This window comes from Marmota marmota, unplaced genomic scaffold (assembly GCF_001458135.2).
Source record: "Marmota marmota marmota unplaced genomic scaffold, marMar, whole genome shotgun sequence".
NCBI classification, from domain to species: domain Eukaryota; kingdom Metazoa; phylum Chordata; class Mammalia; order Rodentia; family Sciuridae; genus Marmota; species Marmota marmota.
In genome coordinates, this window is record NW_026000037.1 from 14,018,142 (window position 1) to 14,037,782 (window position 19,641).

Below are 19,641 nucleotides of genomic sequence, written 5' to 3' on the forward strand. Positions count from 1 at the left end.
TATTTTAAATATTTGAAAATTGGGTTTTTTTTTAAAGAGTTAAGCCATATGCCATAAATCTCAAAACACAGGGTAATTGCAGTCTGTGTGGCAAGTCTGTTTGTACAGCAAACCTATATTTGAGCCTCTCAGGAGGACTGAGGTGTCATCTGCCACAGCTGTGTAATTGAAGATCTGATGCACAGAACTATACAAGTTATTTGCAACTCACAGAGCTCAGGAGGTTTTTCTTTCAGAATGAAACCGTAGAGTTCTGGGTTATAATTGTATTTCTACCACACAAATGTTTATGTTGTGATAGAAGCAGGTCCTAAAACAGACAGTCCAAATGTATGGAATTTCACCTTTTCTCAATAATGCAATTTTTAATCAGTTACTAAGTACCAGAAGTAAAATGCACCTGAGCCCAGGCACTCAGTGAATCCTGGGTGGCAATGTTCATTCCCATGTGTTTTGCACAAAGTGAAGGTCCTGAAATACATCCTCATCCTTTTTCTCATTATCTGCCCCCTCTTAAATATTGAGGCAGAAGCATTTCATGAATATCTTCTGCCTATGTGAGCATGGTTGTTCCATGCGCACAGAATCAGGTATTGCTCCATGCAGACTCTGGTGCAATACTAGACACTTGGGAACTCCTGTGACCTGTGCCCCATGGAAGCATACTCCCTTTTCCTCTGCACTAACTTGAGAAGAGTTGGTTGGTTTGTCCCTGAGGTTTTCTGGGTGAATTTCCACAAAGTGTCATCAAGAGGGTCTGATCGCTGGTTCTTGCCTTGATGAATAAAAGGTGCAGTTCAAATAACTGACTGTGGGCCACCCAGGTGTGCCTCTGAGGTAAGCTTGGCACAACTTCAGTCCATAGATAGGACCCAAATCCTTCTCTGGCCTATGAGAAAATAAATAGAGAGGAAGCCAAATGACCACCAAGGACTACAAAGAAGTTCTATAAGAAGTTCTAGCTTTCTGTTCATTTTATTTATTATTTTTTAGTTATTATTAATAGTATTGTTGTTGTTGTTGTTATTTGCAGTTGTGGGGATGAACTCAGGAGAGCTCACCCACTGAGTAATTCCCAACCCTTTTTGTTTCAAGACAGTGTCTTGCTAAGTTGCTTAGGCTGCCCTCCAGCTTGTGATACTCCTGCCTCAGCCTCCAGTGGAGCTGTGATAACAGGTGTGTGCCACCACACCCAGTTTCTGCTGGTCATTTTAAAGACACCATATCATCTGCAGGACTCAGAACAAAGAGAACCCTATGTTTCTCACGAACAGACCTTGAGTTGCTTTTAGAGTCAGAAGCTGGGAATGCAGTTCTTCGTGAAGTCCTCACTTGAAGGATTTATCTAGAAGGGCAGCCTTTCTAAGAACTTGGCTTGGAAGGAATGCCATGAGGAAGTGAGAGAAGAGAGCTGATAAGAAAGCCCCACATCAGCCAAAATTAGAGTCAGAAAGATGGCAGTGTCAAAGGCAAGAAGACTGCTCTTGGTTCCTTTTGTATCCCACTATTTAAATTTTCCTCCATTTATGAGTTTAAATTTTCCTCATAATTTATTTAATTTTGCCACAATTATTCTCTAACTCTGCATACAACATAATAAATAAATAATAAAACACTATTATGACTATATTAGAGTCAGTTCATACAAAGCCATCCTTTGTTGAGCTGTTTTGGCAGATAGTGAACTGTTTAAGCAGGGACATATTCATTTTTGTATGTCTAGAATTAAGTGTGTATTTGGCAGTGAATGCAGAGAAGAGTTTATTCATTTGAGTTGGTTTTACTGGGGACAGAACCCAAGGTCTCACGCATGCTAGGCAGTGCTCTATCACTTTATATCCCTAGCCCTTAATTTGAGGTTTTTTTTAAAAAAAAAGTCCCACAAATATCTAGCATCTATATCTTCCTTAGCATGGGTATGTCCTAGTCCTTAGAAACTTTGAATAATGAAGTATAAAATAAATATTTATCATAAGGAAAGACGTGTTAGGATTCAGACAGATTAAAGAATGTGAAAATTCCCATTAGCCTGAGACAGCTTGCCATAGTGTGGGGACAACATGGATCCAGGAAAATTTCATTACTTTCATTCAAGGATATGTTCAGAGAGGATATTGTGCACAAATTTTAAGCGATTGACAGCTTATGGAATAATGGTGGTTTGACCCTCAACGGAAAGGAAAGCCGAATTAATGCTGAAAGTAAGTGTCTGACCAACACAGGGAAAGTAGCTGCAGTATTAAGTTCTGCATAGTCGCAGTTGCGCCCCAGATCCCACTTCTTCAGCTCCACCCCACAAATCCAGAAGCAGAGCAAATGTGTAAAAGATTCAGTGAAGTCCTCATTTGAAGGATGCGGTTCTCAGAGCCATGATTTTCTTGTTCTTCCTTTCCTTCAGACCTAGTAAAAGTAAAGAATAACAAGGCTGTAAGATCCCACCTTGCCTGCAGGGGTGCCCAGTTTCTCCTCTCCTGGCACACAGAGGCAGCTTCAGATGTCCATCACTCCATAGCCAGCTAGGTGGAGCTGGCGCACATGTGGGAGGAGATGGACGAGGAGAAGAGGGACCACCATCCTCCAGCCTCACCCAGGCCACAGACTGCCATGGCTCAGGAGTCCACAGTGAAACCATCCTGACCCAAAGCTCAAGAATCACCATTTGCAGAACATTTTCCAGCATTAGCAGAAAATGTGATTTTTTTTTTAAGGAGACGACTGGCTACAGGACTGGGGTCTACCATTAGGCTCTGAAAATCCTCTCTCCCTGAGGTATGCAGCTCTCTCTTCTTTTTGTAGTCATGGCACCTCCTATGCTATCAGTCAAGGCAAAAACTAGACAGATGAGCAAACAGGCTTCTTATAGACCTGAGCCTCCATGAAACCTTGCAACTGTTCAGATGAGGTCCTTGCAGCCTAGAACAAGGGAGCATCCTGAAGCTCAAGGACAAGAGGAGGGATGAGGCAGCATAGAAATAAGGCAGTTCTCACCACTTCATAGACAACTTGCACCTGTGGACACTTGATTTCTTCCCAAATTTCCATGATGTCAGACAACCAAGCAGAGCTTGGGATTACCTTCCTTTAACACACATGGTAGTATAAAGCACACTCAGTGATCAAAGAGGAAACTGCCCCCCAAAACCCTCGTATGCAGTGAAGCCCTGCAATATTTTCAGGTCTTGATTATGAATTTAAGTAGGACAGTAGGTCAGTGTTCACTCAGGTTCTATGGTAGGTTAGTGGTCAGGCCACGGCTTTGGAGTCATGCTGCTGGCTTGGAATCCTGGCTCAGCTATTCTATAGTTAAGTGACTTGATGGCAATTATTGAACCTCTCAGGGAATCAGTTGTCTCACCTGCAAAGTGGGGATGGTGATAATGTACCTAGCTCACAAATATTTAATAAAAGAGATGTGTACACAACAAGGGCTTCCTAAGCCTCAGTTATGCCTAAACTGGCATTTCAACATTTTATGAAAAGGAAATGTTGGGAAAATAGTGAATAGATTCTATGGTCTTGTTAGAGGATGAGAAAGTACTTGGAAATAATTTTTAAAAAGAAGGAAACAAAAATCCTTGGAAGCCAAAGAGGGAATAAGACCTAGGGCTGTTTAGTAACAGATTATACTCAAGAAGAGGAAAGTCCCTATACTATGCAGTGAAGTAAAATGTGTTTTTCATGAACATTTAAAATTTTCTATGATTGAATCAGCCAACCATTAAGTTTTAAATTAAGAAAAGCCCTATAGAGAAGATAGACAGCCATCTAGGACACAAAAATAGAGATTAAAAAAAAACTTTAATTTGATTTTCACATAATCTCTTTATAAGATTAATACAAATGTCTACAAAGCAGAATAGCCTATGTAAACCAAAAGTTTTTTACAAAAAATTGAGCTTAGATGAGATATCCCTAATAAATCCAAGCAAGTGGTTCATATATTGTCACTTTCATATGTAGCACATCTAAATAGCTATTTCAAAAGAAAAAGCAAAAAATGTAGGCTTACTTTTTAAATTCACAATAACAGAGCAATATTGTTAATAGTTCCATTTGGGATTTATTTACATATTCATTATATGAATGCTATAAAAAGGTTAATTTCCCCTTCACTACATTAAGATTTATACAGAGTAGTATAGAATTGTAGAGGCATTTTAAATAATTGACCACCACCCTTACTTTTTCATTTTTGGAGGAGAGGGGAGAAAATGGGGATGGAACTCAGGGGCACTTGACCACTGAGCCACATTCCCAGCCCTATTTTGTATTTATATTTAGAGACAAGGTCTCACTGAGTTGCTTAGAGCCTCGCTTTTGCTGAAGTTGGCTTTGAACTCACGATCCTCCTGCCTCAACCTCCTGAGCTGCTGGGATCACAGGTGTGTGCCACCACACCTGGCTTAATTTTCAATTTTTAAAACTGAAGCCTATAGAAGAGAATCAACTTGCCCAAAATTATAACTAAAATAATTCACAGGATTATGTCACATGGGAATGTGTCCTAATTCAGAGGGGACCACACAACATTGCATATGCAGTGGATCAGATTCCTTGAACCACTAGAACAAATTACCACAACCTGAGTGGCTTAAAACAAGAGAGATGTATTCTTTAGGGGTCCTGAAAGCCATTAAGTCCAGAACCAGGGTGTAGGCAGTGCAGCGTTCCCTCCAAGGATGCAGGAATGCGTCTGTTTCTTGCATCTTCCAGCTGCTGCTGGCTCTTGGCCTTCCTTTGTCTTTTATTAAAGTCTTTGAGTTCCTTCTTTACATCACCCTCTCTCATGGGTCCAACTTCAAACTTCCTCGTTTAGAGCTCACTTAGGACAATCCAGGATAAACTCTTTCCTCAAGATACTTTAGTTCATCACTTTTTTTGCCATACAAGGCAATAACCCCCCAACCCACCCCCATATAAACCAATAATCACAGTTTCTGGTGACTCAGAGGTAGCCATATCTGAGGGTGGGAGGAAGAGGAGCTGGAGGAGCCACATTCAGCCCACTGAAGCCCAGGAGTACTAATGAGCCTACAATCACTGCCCTTTACTCTTTGACCTATAACTCACCCTTGTTAATTAACTGAGAGGTGATTCTAGAACTATGGAATTCCATTAACTCAGCAAACCATTTTTATCTAGATCTCAGGCTTCCATTCCCCTGGGCAGGTGAGTTCCGGTTAAACATGACAGGTTGGATGCATCCCATTACCTCTGCTCATTCCTCAAATTCCACTGAAAAAGCAGTTAAGGAATACAACAGGGAAAGATCTGTATGTTCAAACATTATGGTAGAATAGACAAAGACAGAGAGATATGTAAGGCAGAGTTTGCAAGATGGAAAGCCTGTGGACAAGCGGTGACAGACTTCATGTCACAGGAGGAGACAATGCTAAGCTGGCCAAGGGAGAGGTCAGTAAGACACATGTGGATTCCTACTGGAGACTTCCAGGGAATCTGGGGGATCAGAAGCATTGTCATCTTCAAGGCCAGAGAGAGAGATAAAGGTTCAGTAACCCTTTTCTTGCAACTCCAAAAGATAGTATTTAGGAGTTGAAATGTAAAGGGTTTTTTTGTTGTTGTTGTTGTTGTTTTAAAAATACTCCTTTGGCAGCAAAATTTGCTATTGCCCAAACTAATTCACTATCAATTTATGACCTAAAATATGTAAAGCTAATTTTAGTCTTTATTCATGCCCTCTTAGTGAGAATGAGAATATCCATGTTCCACTGCAAAAGATTCAATGTGTTTGATTAAGGAGGCTGCTGCAGATTCCTCTAGGTAATATATCTATTTTTGCACCTTATTACTTTCTAAAATTTTAAAAAGAATTTGAATTATCAAACACATCTGGCCAGAAGGGGTTTTGATAAGAGATTCTGGATCTGTGCAATGAACAATTTCTAGTCCCAAATTCCTCCCATATCTTTCTCTATTCCTACAGGAAGTGAAGTTTATTCTCTGGGAAAACCGCATCTGAAAAGTCCGAGTCTCTGTGAGATCTTGCACATGAAGGCTAAATATGGCTCTATCCTAAAATGGGAAGATTAAGTTGAAACATACTGTTAGAGTCTGTAAACAAGTCAGGATGGCGCCTGGCATTTTGCCAGAGAAATGTTAGAGTCTGTAAACAAGTCTGGATGGTGCCCGGCAAAATGCCAGAGGGAGTGGTTTGTGAAGTAACGCCAGCGAGCCATTAAGTGTGGAGATTCCTGATTGGTTGACTGCTGTATCTAGTTTATGTTAATTAGATAAGCTGTGTGGAATGTATAAATACCGCTCCTGTCCTGCAATAAACGGCTCCCACTCCTGCTGTATTAATCTACACAAGTTCTTCGTCACCCCCCGGTTAGTTTGCTGCAGCCGGACTGCGGCAACATACAAAGAGTGAAGAATTCCAATTCCCCTGCATGCTCACAGAAAAGAACACCTGGGTTTGTATTGGTCAACTTTCCATTAGGTGACAAAATACCCGAGACAATAAACTTAAACGGCAGAAAGGTTTATTTTGGCTTGCAGTCTGTCTGAAAGCCTTCCGTTCTGGTCACTTGGGTTTGTGGAAACATAGGACATTAGGTGGCAGAGGAAGCCTGTTCACCATCTGGCAGCAGGAAGTGAAAAAAAAAGAGAGAGAGAAGGGGTTCAGAGTCCCAATACCCTCTTCAAGGACATTCTCCCAATGATATAACTTCCTCCACTAGGTTTCTCTTCAGTTCCACTGCCTCCCAATAGCACCATGGGCTGGGGACCAACCCTTGAACATGTGAGCCTTTGGGGGGCATTCAAAATTCAAACTAAAGCAGTACTCCTGGGGAGAATATCAGAAATTGGAAGATTTTTCCCCTGAGTGGCTTAAAATAAAAGACCTCTACATTTGACATTTGGGGGTTCCTCTGAAAACAGTGGGAACTCCATTCCATCTGTTTACCCTACAGAGATGTCTCATCCAGGGGTACAGGACTTTAAATTAGACTGAATGGCAGTTAAGGATCACTAGACCTTTGAGAACATGAAAGGCTAAATAAAACCAATGGGAAAACCAACTCAGTTATAAAGTTTCCCCAAAGCTATAATTAATATTCTTAGAAAGGTAACAGATTATATCTATAAAATGAGACTAGGAGTTTTACCTTTTAAAAAATTTGCTATTGCCCAAACTAATTCACTATCAATTTATGACCTAAAATATGTAAAGCTATTTCAGAAAATAAACAGTGTAAGCAGATGAAGGGTATAAAATATTTTGTATTCTGTGGAAGTGCTGGGAATTCAAACGGGGAAGAAACCATTGCCAGAAAAGAGAACAGAAAGAGAAGTACACGGAAAATGAAGAAGAAGTGTACACAGAGGTTACTGAACATCATGGAATTTTAAGAAGATCCTGAAATCTCCCAGGGATAACGGACATGTTGAGAAGAAGGGATCATAAATCAAAAAGGCGCTGACACTAGAAGATAACTGACTAGTCTTCAAAGTTCTGAGGAAAATTAACATCTAACTAGACTTGTACATCTAACGTGTTAATTTCAACAACAGCATTTATCACCTTCCAGATAGCACAGTAAGTGACTTGGAGGAGTTATTTCCAGAAACCTGAAGAAACATGGAATCAAAGAAACAGGTGAGTCTAGATTTTGAAAGGAAGTTGGAATTTCACAGACAATATGTCTCCTACGTGATGTTTTGTTGGAAGCAATGATGATATAGTGACTGAGAAGATGGACGTAAAACCAATCCTCAAAGCACTTAAATTCTACGTACATCCTGCTAAAACCTTCTTTTTCTACATCTTTGTTCTCATGCTTTTGGCTTCTCAGTCTTCTTCTTGTCTTCAAGTAGGTTATAAATGAGCCCTGGTTATTTTTAGAACAGAATTTAAAATGCTGCATTCTTCACAAGGTGCCCAAGTGAAAGTTCATTTTTTCATATCCAAAATGTCCTTTGAACTTCAGCCATATGGCTTTAAAAACTTACTGCTTTCTCAGTAAATTACAGCAACTCACAAACATGTTGCCTTCCCAATTAGAATCTGAATTCCTTAAGGGACCTTGACAGCAGATTCAATCTCATATTCCCTATGTAACCCCTGCACATAGTAGACGCTCAATAATTAGCTGAGAATCTAAGGATACTCTCACCTGCAAACATTGAAACAACCATATGAATAGTGGTTTATATCCTAGGAGACTCGTTTTTTATTTTGATTTTTGTTGAATGTTTTATTGTTGGTATAACTTCAGTTTACAGAAAAAAAAAAACGTAAATAAGGAGCCCCCATGTACCTCGCATCCAAATTTTCCTATCACTAATGTAGCCATTACTATGGTACATCTGCCAGGGGATTAAAGAACTTATATTGATACATTATCAACAACTAAAGTCCATAGCTCTTTTAGGTGTTCTTAGTTTTTATAATCTTCTATTTTCTGTTCCAGGATCTCATCCCAGATGCTTCATTAATTTAGTGGTTAAGACTCCTTTGGGCTGTGATGGTTTCTTAGATTATTTTTCTTTTTGATACAGTATTAGTTTTCTTTTGCTACAGTAAAATATTGTTGCAAAAAATCGTGGCTTAAAATAACATAAATTTATGACCTTCCAATTCTTTGGGTCATAAGTCAGCTCAGGACTAAATGGCATTGAACCAAGGAAGCAGGACTTTTTGGCTTGTTTGTTTCCCTTCTTCTTTCTGCTGGCTCTAGAGAACAACCTGCCTTTGTCACTTCAAGCTTCTGTGGGCCACCCACATTCCTATCACAATGACCCTTGATACTTTTGAGTAGCATTGCTTAGGTATTTTGTAGAATATTCTGCAACAGAGCTCTATCTTGTATTTTTCTTATGATTAGACTGGAGTTATGAGTTTTGGGAGGAAGGCCACAGGGGTAAAGTCACACTCTCATTCCACCTCAAGTGTGCATGACACACCGACATGACTTTCCACTCACTGTGAGCTCCATTACCTGCGTGAGGTAGTGTCTGCTAGAAGTGGTGGAGAGAATCTTCAGTTCCACCCTCTCAAATATTGGCAATGTCTCTGGAACCTGTGGATATGTCAGGTTACATGACAGAGGAAATTCAAGATTGCAGATGGAATTAAATTTTCATGTTCAGGAGGAAGGTTACCCTTAAATTACCAGTGTGGGCCCAAGATGATCAAAGGCAGAAGAAAGTGTCTTAAGAAAGACAAGGGCGCAGTTCTCATGTGGTGTGATGTGAGAACTGGGCTGTTGCTGATAGCTTGGAAGGTGGAGGAGGGGCCACCAGCCAAGGAGTGTGGATGGCTTCCAGAAGCTGGAAGAGGCAAGTCTACACTCTCCCCTTCAGCTTCCAAAAGGGCATGAAGCCCTGTCCATGTCCTTCCAACACTTTGATTTTAGCCCAATGTTAGAGTACTAACCCCAAAAATTGTAAGATAGTTGTTTTACAGTTTTACAGAAGTATGTTGGTGACCATTTGTTGCAGCATCTGTAGAAAACAAATACCTCGGGGCTTTCTACTATAAAATTACTTTTTTCAACTTCTTTTTCTACTCTTCAAAAGGAAACCACTACGCACAATCCATATTTAAGGGCCAGGAGTTCCGTTCCACTTCCTTGGGGGTATCTACACAAACTATCTAGAATTCTTCTACAAGGGAAATTTGTCTATACTTCTCCATTTATTTATTCATTTAATGATTTATTTGTATGAACATGGATTCACAGTTATTTATTTTATATTTAGGATTATAACCCAATGCTACTTCATTTATTTTGTTGCTCTTATTTTCCAATGTCAGCCATTCACAAATCTTTCATTTGGCTCCATTGTCCCTTTGACATGTCTTTATCATTGGGGGGGGGGGGGTTGTTTTGAGCATTTCCTCATTTTCTGGCACTATAATATGACTCATATTTTTCAAGTCTGCAGTTAAGTACAGCAGGTTCAGTAGCTCGACGGTATCCATGGGACACAACTCTTTCTTTCTGCTCTGCCATCTACAAAGTGCCAACAATGCATGCATACGTGACTGTATATCAGCTGCAGAGCTTTAAGCATCACAGAAACATTCCACAGTGTTCTTAAGAAGGGAGAGGGCTGGAGCAAAACGGCTTTATTCTTTGGTGCCTCTTTTTTATAAAGGCAGTAAATCATCTGAAAAGCTTCCATTAATATCCATATTTACCCCCTTGGCTAAAACTGAATCATATGACCAGCCCTGTACCAAATACTAGCAAAAAAATCTTCATGTTTGGTTTTGACTGATCTTATCTGCCAGGGCTGGGCACAATGCCTGTCCACCCCCACCACCATCAAAAAAATAAAATAAAATAAAATAAAATAAAGACCAACAGGAGTTTATTTGCAAGGATGAGGAAAGGAGTAGTTTGCTCTTCAATGAGTACTTAACACAGCATATTAATAACAGATAGTTGGGTTTTGTTTTGCCTTATTTTTAACATGAAATGAGTTTGAAAGACATATGCAGAGACATGGGCTAATTTATCATTACATTTGGAAATGAATTTCTTATGCTCCTGAAATAGGCAGGCAGCTGAAAAGACAAAAACATAATTTTCATACTGACACAAAACGTAATTGTTTTCAACGTGAAAATACCTAAATGGAAAGTTATATATTTCAGGGGATTGCTATACATATTCCAACAAAGATTCTCAAAACTCACATTTGTAAGGTGAATTTTGTTTTGGATCTGTCAATTTAGCTAGACTACAACCCCCAGTCATTCAATCGAGCACTATTCTAAATGTTCCTTTCAAGCGAACCTTGCAAATGTAATTAAAGCCCCTAATCAGTGGACTTGAAGTGAACTAAATTATTCTGTATAATCTGAAAGGGCTTGTTCAATCAGCTGGAAAAAAATTTAAAAGCAAGTCTGAATTTCCACCAGGTGAGAATTTCCTCTTTGGACGGCAGCTCCTGCCCATACCCAGGTGCTGGAACTCGCCCATGAGCTTCCCCTCCTTATTGCCTGCCCGGTGGAGTCCAGAAGTCTGAAATCCCACAGTGAGGTAAGCCAATTCTTTGTAATAAATCTGTCTTCCTCCATCTCTCCCTCCAACACTGTTCTAGCTACCTTGCTTTCTATCACCTACCTCTCTCTCTCTCTCTCTCTCTCTCTCTCTCTCTCTCTCATCTATCTGCCCATCCCACTGGTCCTGCTTCTCTGGAATGGATCATCTTCTGGCTTAGGATCATAATAATATTTTTCTTTACCCTGATATTTCCATGATGTCTTTTCTCTTAAATTGTATTAACTCTTGACAGATAAAGAGTAAATGAGTTTCAGTGCCCGATGCACTCTACATGAGCCACTTTCTCCAAAAGGAAATTTCTTCTGAGCTTGGCTACATTAGGAGGGAAAACTTGAGGAAGGATTGAGATGGAGGGAGAGTGGGGCAGAGTGCAGAAGGTGGGGCCACGGAATCACAAGATGAAAAATAACTCAAGTTGACATTTTGACAAAATAAATACATCTCAAACATCTGCTGGTCTTGGGGTGTTTTGAATACTCCATGAGCTTGTTGACACATGCTAGAAGTAAAGAAGAATCTAAAGCTGACTCCGATGCTTGCCTTTCAACAGGGGCCAAGTAATAGTGCTTTCATTTCTTCAAAAAATAAACTTCTTTAATTTCCTTAGTTAGGATCGTCCATCCTTTATTTTCTAGGACATTTCTTCAGTCTTGATTGTTTGCCTGAAAAAATAATTAATGAACCACAGAAAGTATTCTTTCCTGTGAATCCATGTCAGCCAATATCTACCTCCTTCTCTCTTTATTTTGTGTCTTCTTACATTCTCTCTCTCTCTCTCTCTCTCTCTCTCTCTATATATATATATATATATATATATACACACACACACATATACATAATACATATGTGTGTGTGTGTATTTGTGGTGCTGGGATTGAACCGTGGGTTTTGTGCATGCATGCGAGGCAAACACTCTACCAACTGAGCTCATTCAGTATGATTTGCATATTAACTTCATTGGTTTTCCATCTCCCATACTAGAACATAAGCTCTAGCAGGCTAGGATTTTTGCCTGTGTTCTGGTATGTAGTAAATACCTGATACACAGCAGATGCTACTGAACAGCAAGCTTCACTCTTACTGAATCTGTCATAATAACATAATAAGAGTACTTAACTCATTAGTTTACTATGAGTGGGAAATGATAGTGCTGGAATATCCCCAGTCAATCAGAACTTGAACTTTCCATGAGAATTCCAATGTTTGCTTCCTTCCAAACAGAGTTTATGGAGATGGAATAATAAGGGGCAGAAATAAAGCATTCATCAGCTTTACTCGTTTTCAGAATTTACTATTCTGTTGTCTATAATTACTTCATTCTCCAGCTATGACACTATCTTGGGTCCTAGGTTGTTAGTTAGTCTGTTCTAACCTAGCGCAGCACTGATTAGGGATTTAGGAATAACATTCTGCTACCTGTCACTTAAGTCTGCCAGACAGCCAACAAATAGGATAACTGTTGCCTGGCGTTATGCTGAAAGTGGTGAAGTATCAAAGATCAATGAGGCATTTTCAGTAACTAATAACAATATCAAGAAAGTGTTCTTCAGACTTAACCTGAATAGCTTAGATTGTATTTGGCAGTCAGTCCATTCCTCTCATTCTTTCTTTACTGGAAAGGAAGAAAAGACAAGTATTCCTTCTGCAATAAAACACTGAATAGAGCTTGCAAATAAATGCATTTGAATATTCGGACCAAAGAACAAAGATTTTCAAAGCTTCATTCTCTAACACTTTGCAGTTGAGAATGAATGATCCCATGTTAAATAAAAGATACTCGTGTATAAACTCCACAGAGACACGCTCAGGAATGTTAACATGGGTTGTCTCTGGGTCACAGGGGTTGTTTGTTGTGGTTAATATCTCCATTTTTTTTTCTGTTGTGAGGATGCATTATTCATATACCAATAAGAAGAAGAAAGAAAAGCATCTTTTTTTCTTTGAAATGGCATTTTAGATCTTAAGGGTAATAGAAATTTTGCAACTGTCTGCAAAAGTCTTATTACCATTAACTAAGTAGAATGGAAGAAAAGATAAAAAGCAACAGGAGTTTAAAACATAAAAATAGGTACACACAGGGTCATAGACGAAATACATAGTCAAAACATCAGTGAGTAAACTCTTCAGTTAACTCAAAGCATTTATAAGAAACTTCTCATGGCCCTTCTGATATTTTCTCATAAACACTAGGAAATCAACCCATTTGGGGACTACAGGCTATTGGCAGGGGACAAAACACAAAGCACATTTCTTACTAATAATATTTTACTTTAAAACACCATTGATCTTAAGTTACCTCCACAATTGCAAATTGGGGGCTTTTCAAGTAATTTATAGGGAAAAACTGTGAAGTTTATCTTTGAAATGAAATGAAATAATACCTGCACTTCCTACTTTGGGGAAATTTTATGTTAAATCACCCCGACAGGCAGAGATGACAAAACATTGAGCAATATTTAAAGATTTCATTTCTCTTCCTGATAACGACAAGGTTCATTTTGCGCCCTCAGAGGGGAAATCAAATCTGATTTACCATCAGCTGCCTCCGTGCCACAATCCACATTTCACATTCCTTGAACAGACTCAGCATGGCAATGACATTAGGGTCCTTTCTCAATGGGGCTGATCACCTGCCACATGCCTGACAAATCCTCACATGCATCCATTTAAAGCTACCTGTTTCTTTATCATGATAAAGCAGAATGCACAGCTTGTGGTCAACTGTCAGAATCTCATTGGCAGAAGGAAGCTGGATTGACACCACCTTTCTTTGAAAAGGGCAAACAGAATCAGCCAAAGGGACAGTCCACGGCCATTCTTCTCACCTTCCTTCCTCCTCGATTTGCTTCACCCAAACAGCAGAATGTCTCACTGCTTTCCTTGGCCCTGTCTAGAAAAGCTCAAGTAAGATTTTTTAAGAAAGCCCTGGGGAATGCCTGAAAAGCAACCCTGAGCAGCCTGACTCTCATAATCCACAAATTACTATTCTGATCCCGAGTCCCAAGCACACGGGCAGTAAGCTGAGGGGAAGCGTTGGTGAACAGGTTGTGAATTTCAATGTCCAACAGAGAAAGAATTAAAATGTTTAATCATCTACCAATCTCACAGGTGTAGCAAAGCAAATGCTAGCTGCCCAGATGGAATTATTGTGGGGAGCAAAGAGAAAGTGCATCCTTTTGAATGCATGCCTGGGTTATATTCCGTTGTTTTCAGTTTTGCCTCAAGCTGGATCCAAGTTAGTCAAAACTGTGGCGCGGGGTATAACTCCCAGGGGCATGTCCCCACGCCTGTGCCTGTCATCACTACAGACCATTCCTTGGAGGCAACTGCCACATTCCCAATGACAAGATTTGGAAGTGGAATGGGGAAGGCAAGACATAATCTGCTGTGTTGTTGAAGAGATACTAAAGGATATAACATTTATTCATAATAACTGCATTCATCAACATTCTCCTCTTGGATAACAGAGGGCAGGAAGTCAGAAAAATGTTTGTAGGGGGAGGGCCCAGGTGAGTGACACAGGGAGATTGCATTCGTCACTGAGAGGAAGCAAAGCAAAACAGCATGATAAATGCTCATTTTAATACAAGGTTTAATTAATTGTCTGTATTTTCCTTTCCAAAGCCTGAAAATGTTTGCAAGAGTCATATTCAACTTGCTTTGTCTGGACTCAAAAGCATTTCTTCTGTTAAGAATCCCGTATTTCCTCTCATGGCATGGATTCTTAAGCCATCCCGTGCAGACCTACCTAAGTTACCCATTTGTATCTGAAGCAGTTAATTTTTGCTGTTGGGCCACCTTTCAATTTTAAAACTTTGGAAGGTCAACGACCTTCCATCTCAGAATTGCTAGGAAATGTGCAACTAGGATTCTCTGCTCATATTACCAATCCCTGTTCCGCAAAGAAAAAGTAACACTGATGTTTCTGCATTCAGGCAAAAGAAATTCACAGCATGTGGCTGAGGGTTTTTCTTATGTTTATTAGTCATTCATTCGTATTCTATTTAGTGATTATTACTTTGCCTACTCATCTGTTGCATTGTTTGCCTTGTTCTTATTTATAATCTATATTTACTATGTCAAAAATTAAAACAATTCTTTGCCAGTAAAAAACGGAGAAGAAGAAGAAAAAAAGAAGAAGAAAAGAAAGAAAGAAATTCTTGGCAAAGCTTAGTGTACAAGTTAGGGACTGCCAGTTTTCCGTTGGCTGAAAGTATAAATAGCAGACTTTTTTTTTAATGGGATCATTTACATTTTTTGAATATGCAAATGAGCTTCCAACAGATTTGAGAAGTTGACAATAGATTCTCTTAAGCCCCTGGACACTTGGTTTCTGGGTTCTCCAGCCTCTGGGTTTTCCTTCAGCCGCTCAAGTTACCAGACATTGGCTCCTGTAATGCCTCTTCCTCCAGTACTGAATTTTTCTGCACTGAGGCTCCACTCTTATAGATGGAAACACCATGCACATGTGGCTAACATGTTCATTTGCACAAAAGATATTTATTACTCATGATCCCCCTGTCCTTCTCACTCCCATCATCCTTTGGCAGGTAGCTTCCAAGATAGATCTTTATTTGGCTGAAATAACTGAATGGAGGCCCTAGGAGTGACCATGGGTAATTTGTTGTGGAAGATGGGGTGGGGACAAGGTCAGCTGGAGATAGGCTTGTGGAAGGAGAGGTGGGAACTGAGGCAGCTCCCACTGAGAAGAGCCTTGGTGAAAGGGTAAAACACTTAAAAGGCACAAGGTGAGACATTTGGGTATGTGACTTCCAACCTTGCTTGCCCTCACAAACCCTCGTGGAGTCACACTGTTCACAGTGTTTCTGAAGCCACATTTGTGTACGGGAAATTTTTATTTTTCTTGGTCTGTGTGTTTGGGGCATGCAAAGACATGCTCAGCCGATCCCCACCATGGAAACTAGAACAGAGGTGGCCAGCCTCACTTCCCTGTCCCCTGGGGCTCTCTGTGCAATCCACAGCACCTTCCTCTCACATCCACTGCAGGCAACTGGACCGTCAACCTCACTTGCTTCTCTTCTGCCATTTCCCTTTCAGGAAATGACAGAGCCATCCCCCCACTTGTCCTTGAAGGACAACTCTACTAGAAAACTGCCACCACGTTTGACCTCCACGTCTGTCTCAACTCTGTCCTCTTTTCTCCATCATAGTTCTGGCTCAAATACCATCATCTCTCTCTCTAGAAGAATTATTAATGCTTCCTAACTGGTCTCCTGTTTCCACTCTTCCCGCTTTCCAATCCGAGTGATCTTTGAAACATATCACATCATAAAAGCAGAGCCTCTTGCTATTCTTAAAATCCAAAGTCCTTATTTTTACTGACAAGAACTTTCATGATATGACCGACATTTCCACCCAATCTTACAATCCTTCTTTTCTTTCTTGCCATATTCAAGGCTCCTGATCCCCGTGTCATTTCTCTGAAGAGCTAAGTGATTTCCTGCTTCTAAATATGTGGTTTTCTTTGCTTGAGAGCCCCATCCCCATTAGGAACCCACCTGTCCTTACCTCACTAACGCCTTTCTTCTGCTCCCACTTCCCCAATCATCTGGGATGTCACTTCCTCAGAGAACCTTTTGCTCCTCTCCCATGCCCTCACCCTCCCAGACTTATCAGTTCCCCCTGTTATGCACCCTCCTAGTGCAATACACAGCTGCTCCAGGGCATTTATTTCATCCATAATAAATAACCTCTTCTAAAATCATTAATGTCCACCTCCACTACCTGACCCATGATGCTGATGTTGTAGCCTTGTGTTGGTGACTGCTGATCTTTTAATATCACATAGGCACTCATATCCAGGCTCAGGATTTCTGCGATAGATTCTTTTAAGGCTAAAATATTAAAAATTGAAAGATCTCTGTATAAATTATAATTCTATTTGCTATTTCTATTTCTCTATTGATGCTAGAAGAAGATGCTACCTGAGACACTCAGTAACTATAGGAAAGTAAGATTGAGATGTGGGTGAGACTAAAATAAAAATACTGGGAACTGCAAGGCAGGGGCGTTCTTCTTCCAAGGATGCGTCAGTCACTAACAAGGACACGATCTCCCATGACCCAGGCAGCCGTGCACTTCCTGAGGTAAAGGAGCAGTGTCCATTCCCCTCGAGTCTCACCCTCATTGCTGAGGGAGCTCAGGAAGGAGTCCATTAGTGCCACCTGGGTGACAGATTTATGGTTTCATCATCATGCCCACTAATAAATGAACTGGCGATATGAATCAAATTCACTAGAATCTCTGTTCATCTTGAATACATTGTAAAAAATCAAAGTCAAAATGATGTGCTCCGTACTATTTCAGATGTAATAAAGCCTAAAGCCCTCTCTGCCAAATGAGAGTTATGTGCACTGAGCTATTGTATCTAACCCAAAATATTTGGGGGCCTAATAGCCCATGGCGCACAGCTCATCAAAAGGGACCAGGAGAAAAGACAAGCTTTACATCAGCAGCTGACTCCATTGCTACACCCCCCACCCCTTTCCACCTCCAAGAGAATCAGCATAGGCACTTGGACCTGCAGAGGTGTCTCCAGTGTCTTTCCCTAAGAAACCACTTCAGCCCTCTCCTCCATTTACCAGCCAGTGTGTACGATTTTTGATTCCCTCATTTGATAGGAATTTCATGTGTATTCAGTAGATGTCCACAGCATGCATTGCTTCAGGTTCTGTGGAAAATTAAAATATAAAAGGAAAGAAAACCGCAGCTCTAAAACTAGTTAATATTTTCACATTCATAACTTTCATATATGCAGGTAAACCAATCCAGGGGACTACTCATTTTAAAAGTGGAGACTCTTTAGCTCATAGATCATAATGATGGGTTTTAAGTGAATTTCAGAATAAAAGGGAGGTCACTGTGGGATGAGTTAAGTCTAAGAAATATTCTTGGAAGAACACAGAAGGTGAAGGGTTGAGCTGTACTGGTACCTACAGCTTGTTTAAGGGGGACCATGAAGAAAGATTTTAAATCTGAATACATTAATAGGGATAACGGAGGACTAAACCCTTAATGAGAAAAAAATAATAAAAGTGCTGTTATAAGGAAATGATAGGTTAAAAATTGGATGGGCAAACAGTGGCAAGAAAGTTGTGACTATAAGTCCAAGATGCTGAAGGCCTACCTAGTTGATAGAGAATGAGAATAAATGGAACAATAATTGGGAATGTTGGTGAGAAATGAGAATCTATACATTTCAGTGGCAAGAGAGTTGTTAGAGATTTTAGGAAGGGTGGGAAACTTGGACATTTTTATATTTAGAGTTGTTTAGTTAAAATTGGAGCGGGACATCCATCTGAGAACTGGGTAGGTTTTGTTTTCACTATTTGGCAATAAGGATGGTGATTCCAATGGACCTGCCAAAATTTGGGATTGAGAGGCCCTTGGTGTCCATGGGGTTCAAGTCCCTTGCAGAGTTCAGGATTCCTTCCTAGATACTTCCACCCAGGTATGAGTACTTTCTGTTTCAGGTCACTACGAGAAATCGTCCCTTATGCAGTATTAGTATTTACTCTCCTGTAACTTGTACCTAAATTCCATTTGACCTGCTGAAACAGCTCTGAATAAGAATATGTGCTCTTCACATACATGAGAGTCATTGCCTTCTACTCAAGTTGTAGCCTTTTGAGAACACATTCCTCCCTTCAGGTGCAGCTCATTCTCACAACATACAAACAAACTCCTCATTTATTAATAGACATTAGAAAGGCATCACGAGGATCTCCCAGCTACAAGATTTACTGATGCTATTTCCATCTTATGGTTGGTTTATGGTCTTCTCTTGCTAGAAAAGGACAGACAACTTCCTATTCCCTGAGAGAAAAAAAAAAAAAACCATAAAAACCACATTCTAAAACAAAGCATCTTAAGTTCAGTGAAAACCCAACTCCAGCAAGTCTGAGGAATTTGTGGTGGAGCTTCTAACTTGAATGAAAAAAATAAATAAATTTAAAGAATCAAATTCGGTGTTTCAAAGGATTGTGATTTTCTACTTCCGTTCATGCTATAAATTTAGCAGGCTCTAGTGATTTTTAAAAATTTGTCATTATTTTCTGATATTTATAACACTTCATCTGCTTCTAAACCTTGAAGTGCATACGTGAAAAAGAAAAATCCATTTAGGTATCTATTACCTCTGAATGGGGACTGAGTTTGAAACCTCCACACACTAACAAATATTTGCCTATGCAAATGATTTTTGCACTGGTATTCTGGCCGAGATAATAAATTGTTATTATTCATGCTCATAATAATATATACATTGTAAGTTTCTCAGAAGAATTGAAACGAATTCTTCCTTATTCTACAGCAACTCATATTTATAAAAGTCACAAAATAGTACCTTTGTTGTTCCAAGTGAGAAAATGTTAGAAAGATACACGCAGGCCCATCAAAGCCAAAGTTGGTGTCCAATGTGCCAGGAGTCAGAGGATACTCATGAATTAACACTCCTCTGATGTTTCATCTTTCTAATTCAGTACCAGTTACTTTTATAAAACCAAAAGCAAGAAGAATAAAAAAAATACTACATGCACCTACTGTGTGACCAATGTTATATGATATGGAAGACGCAGTCTAA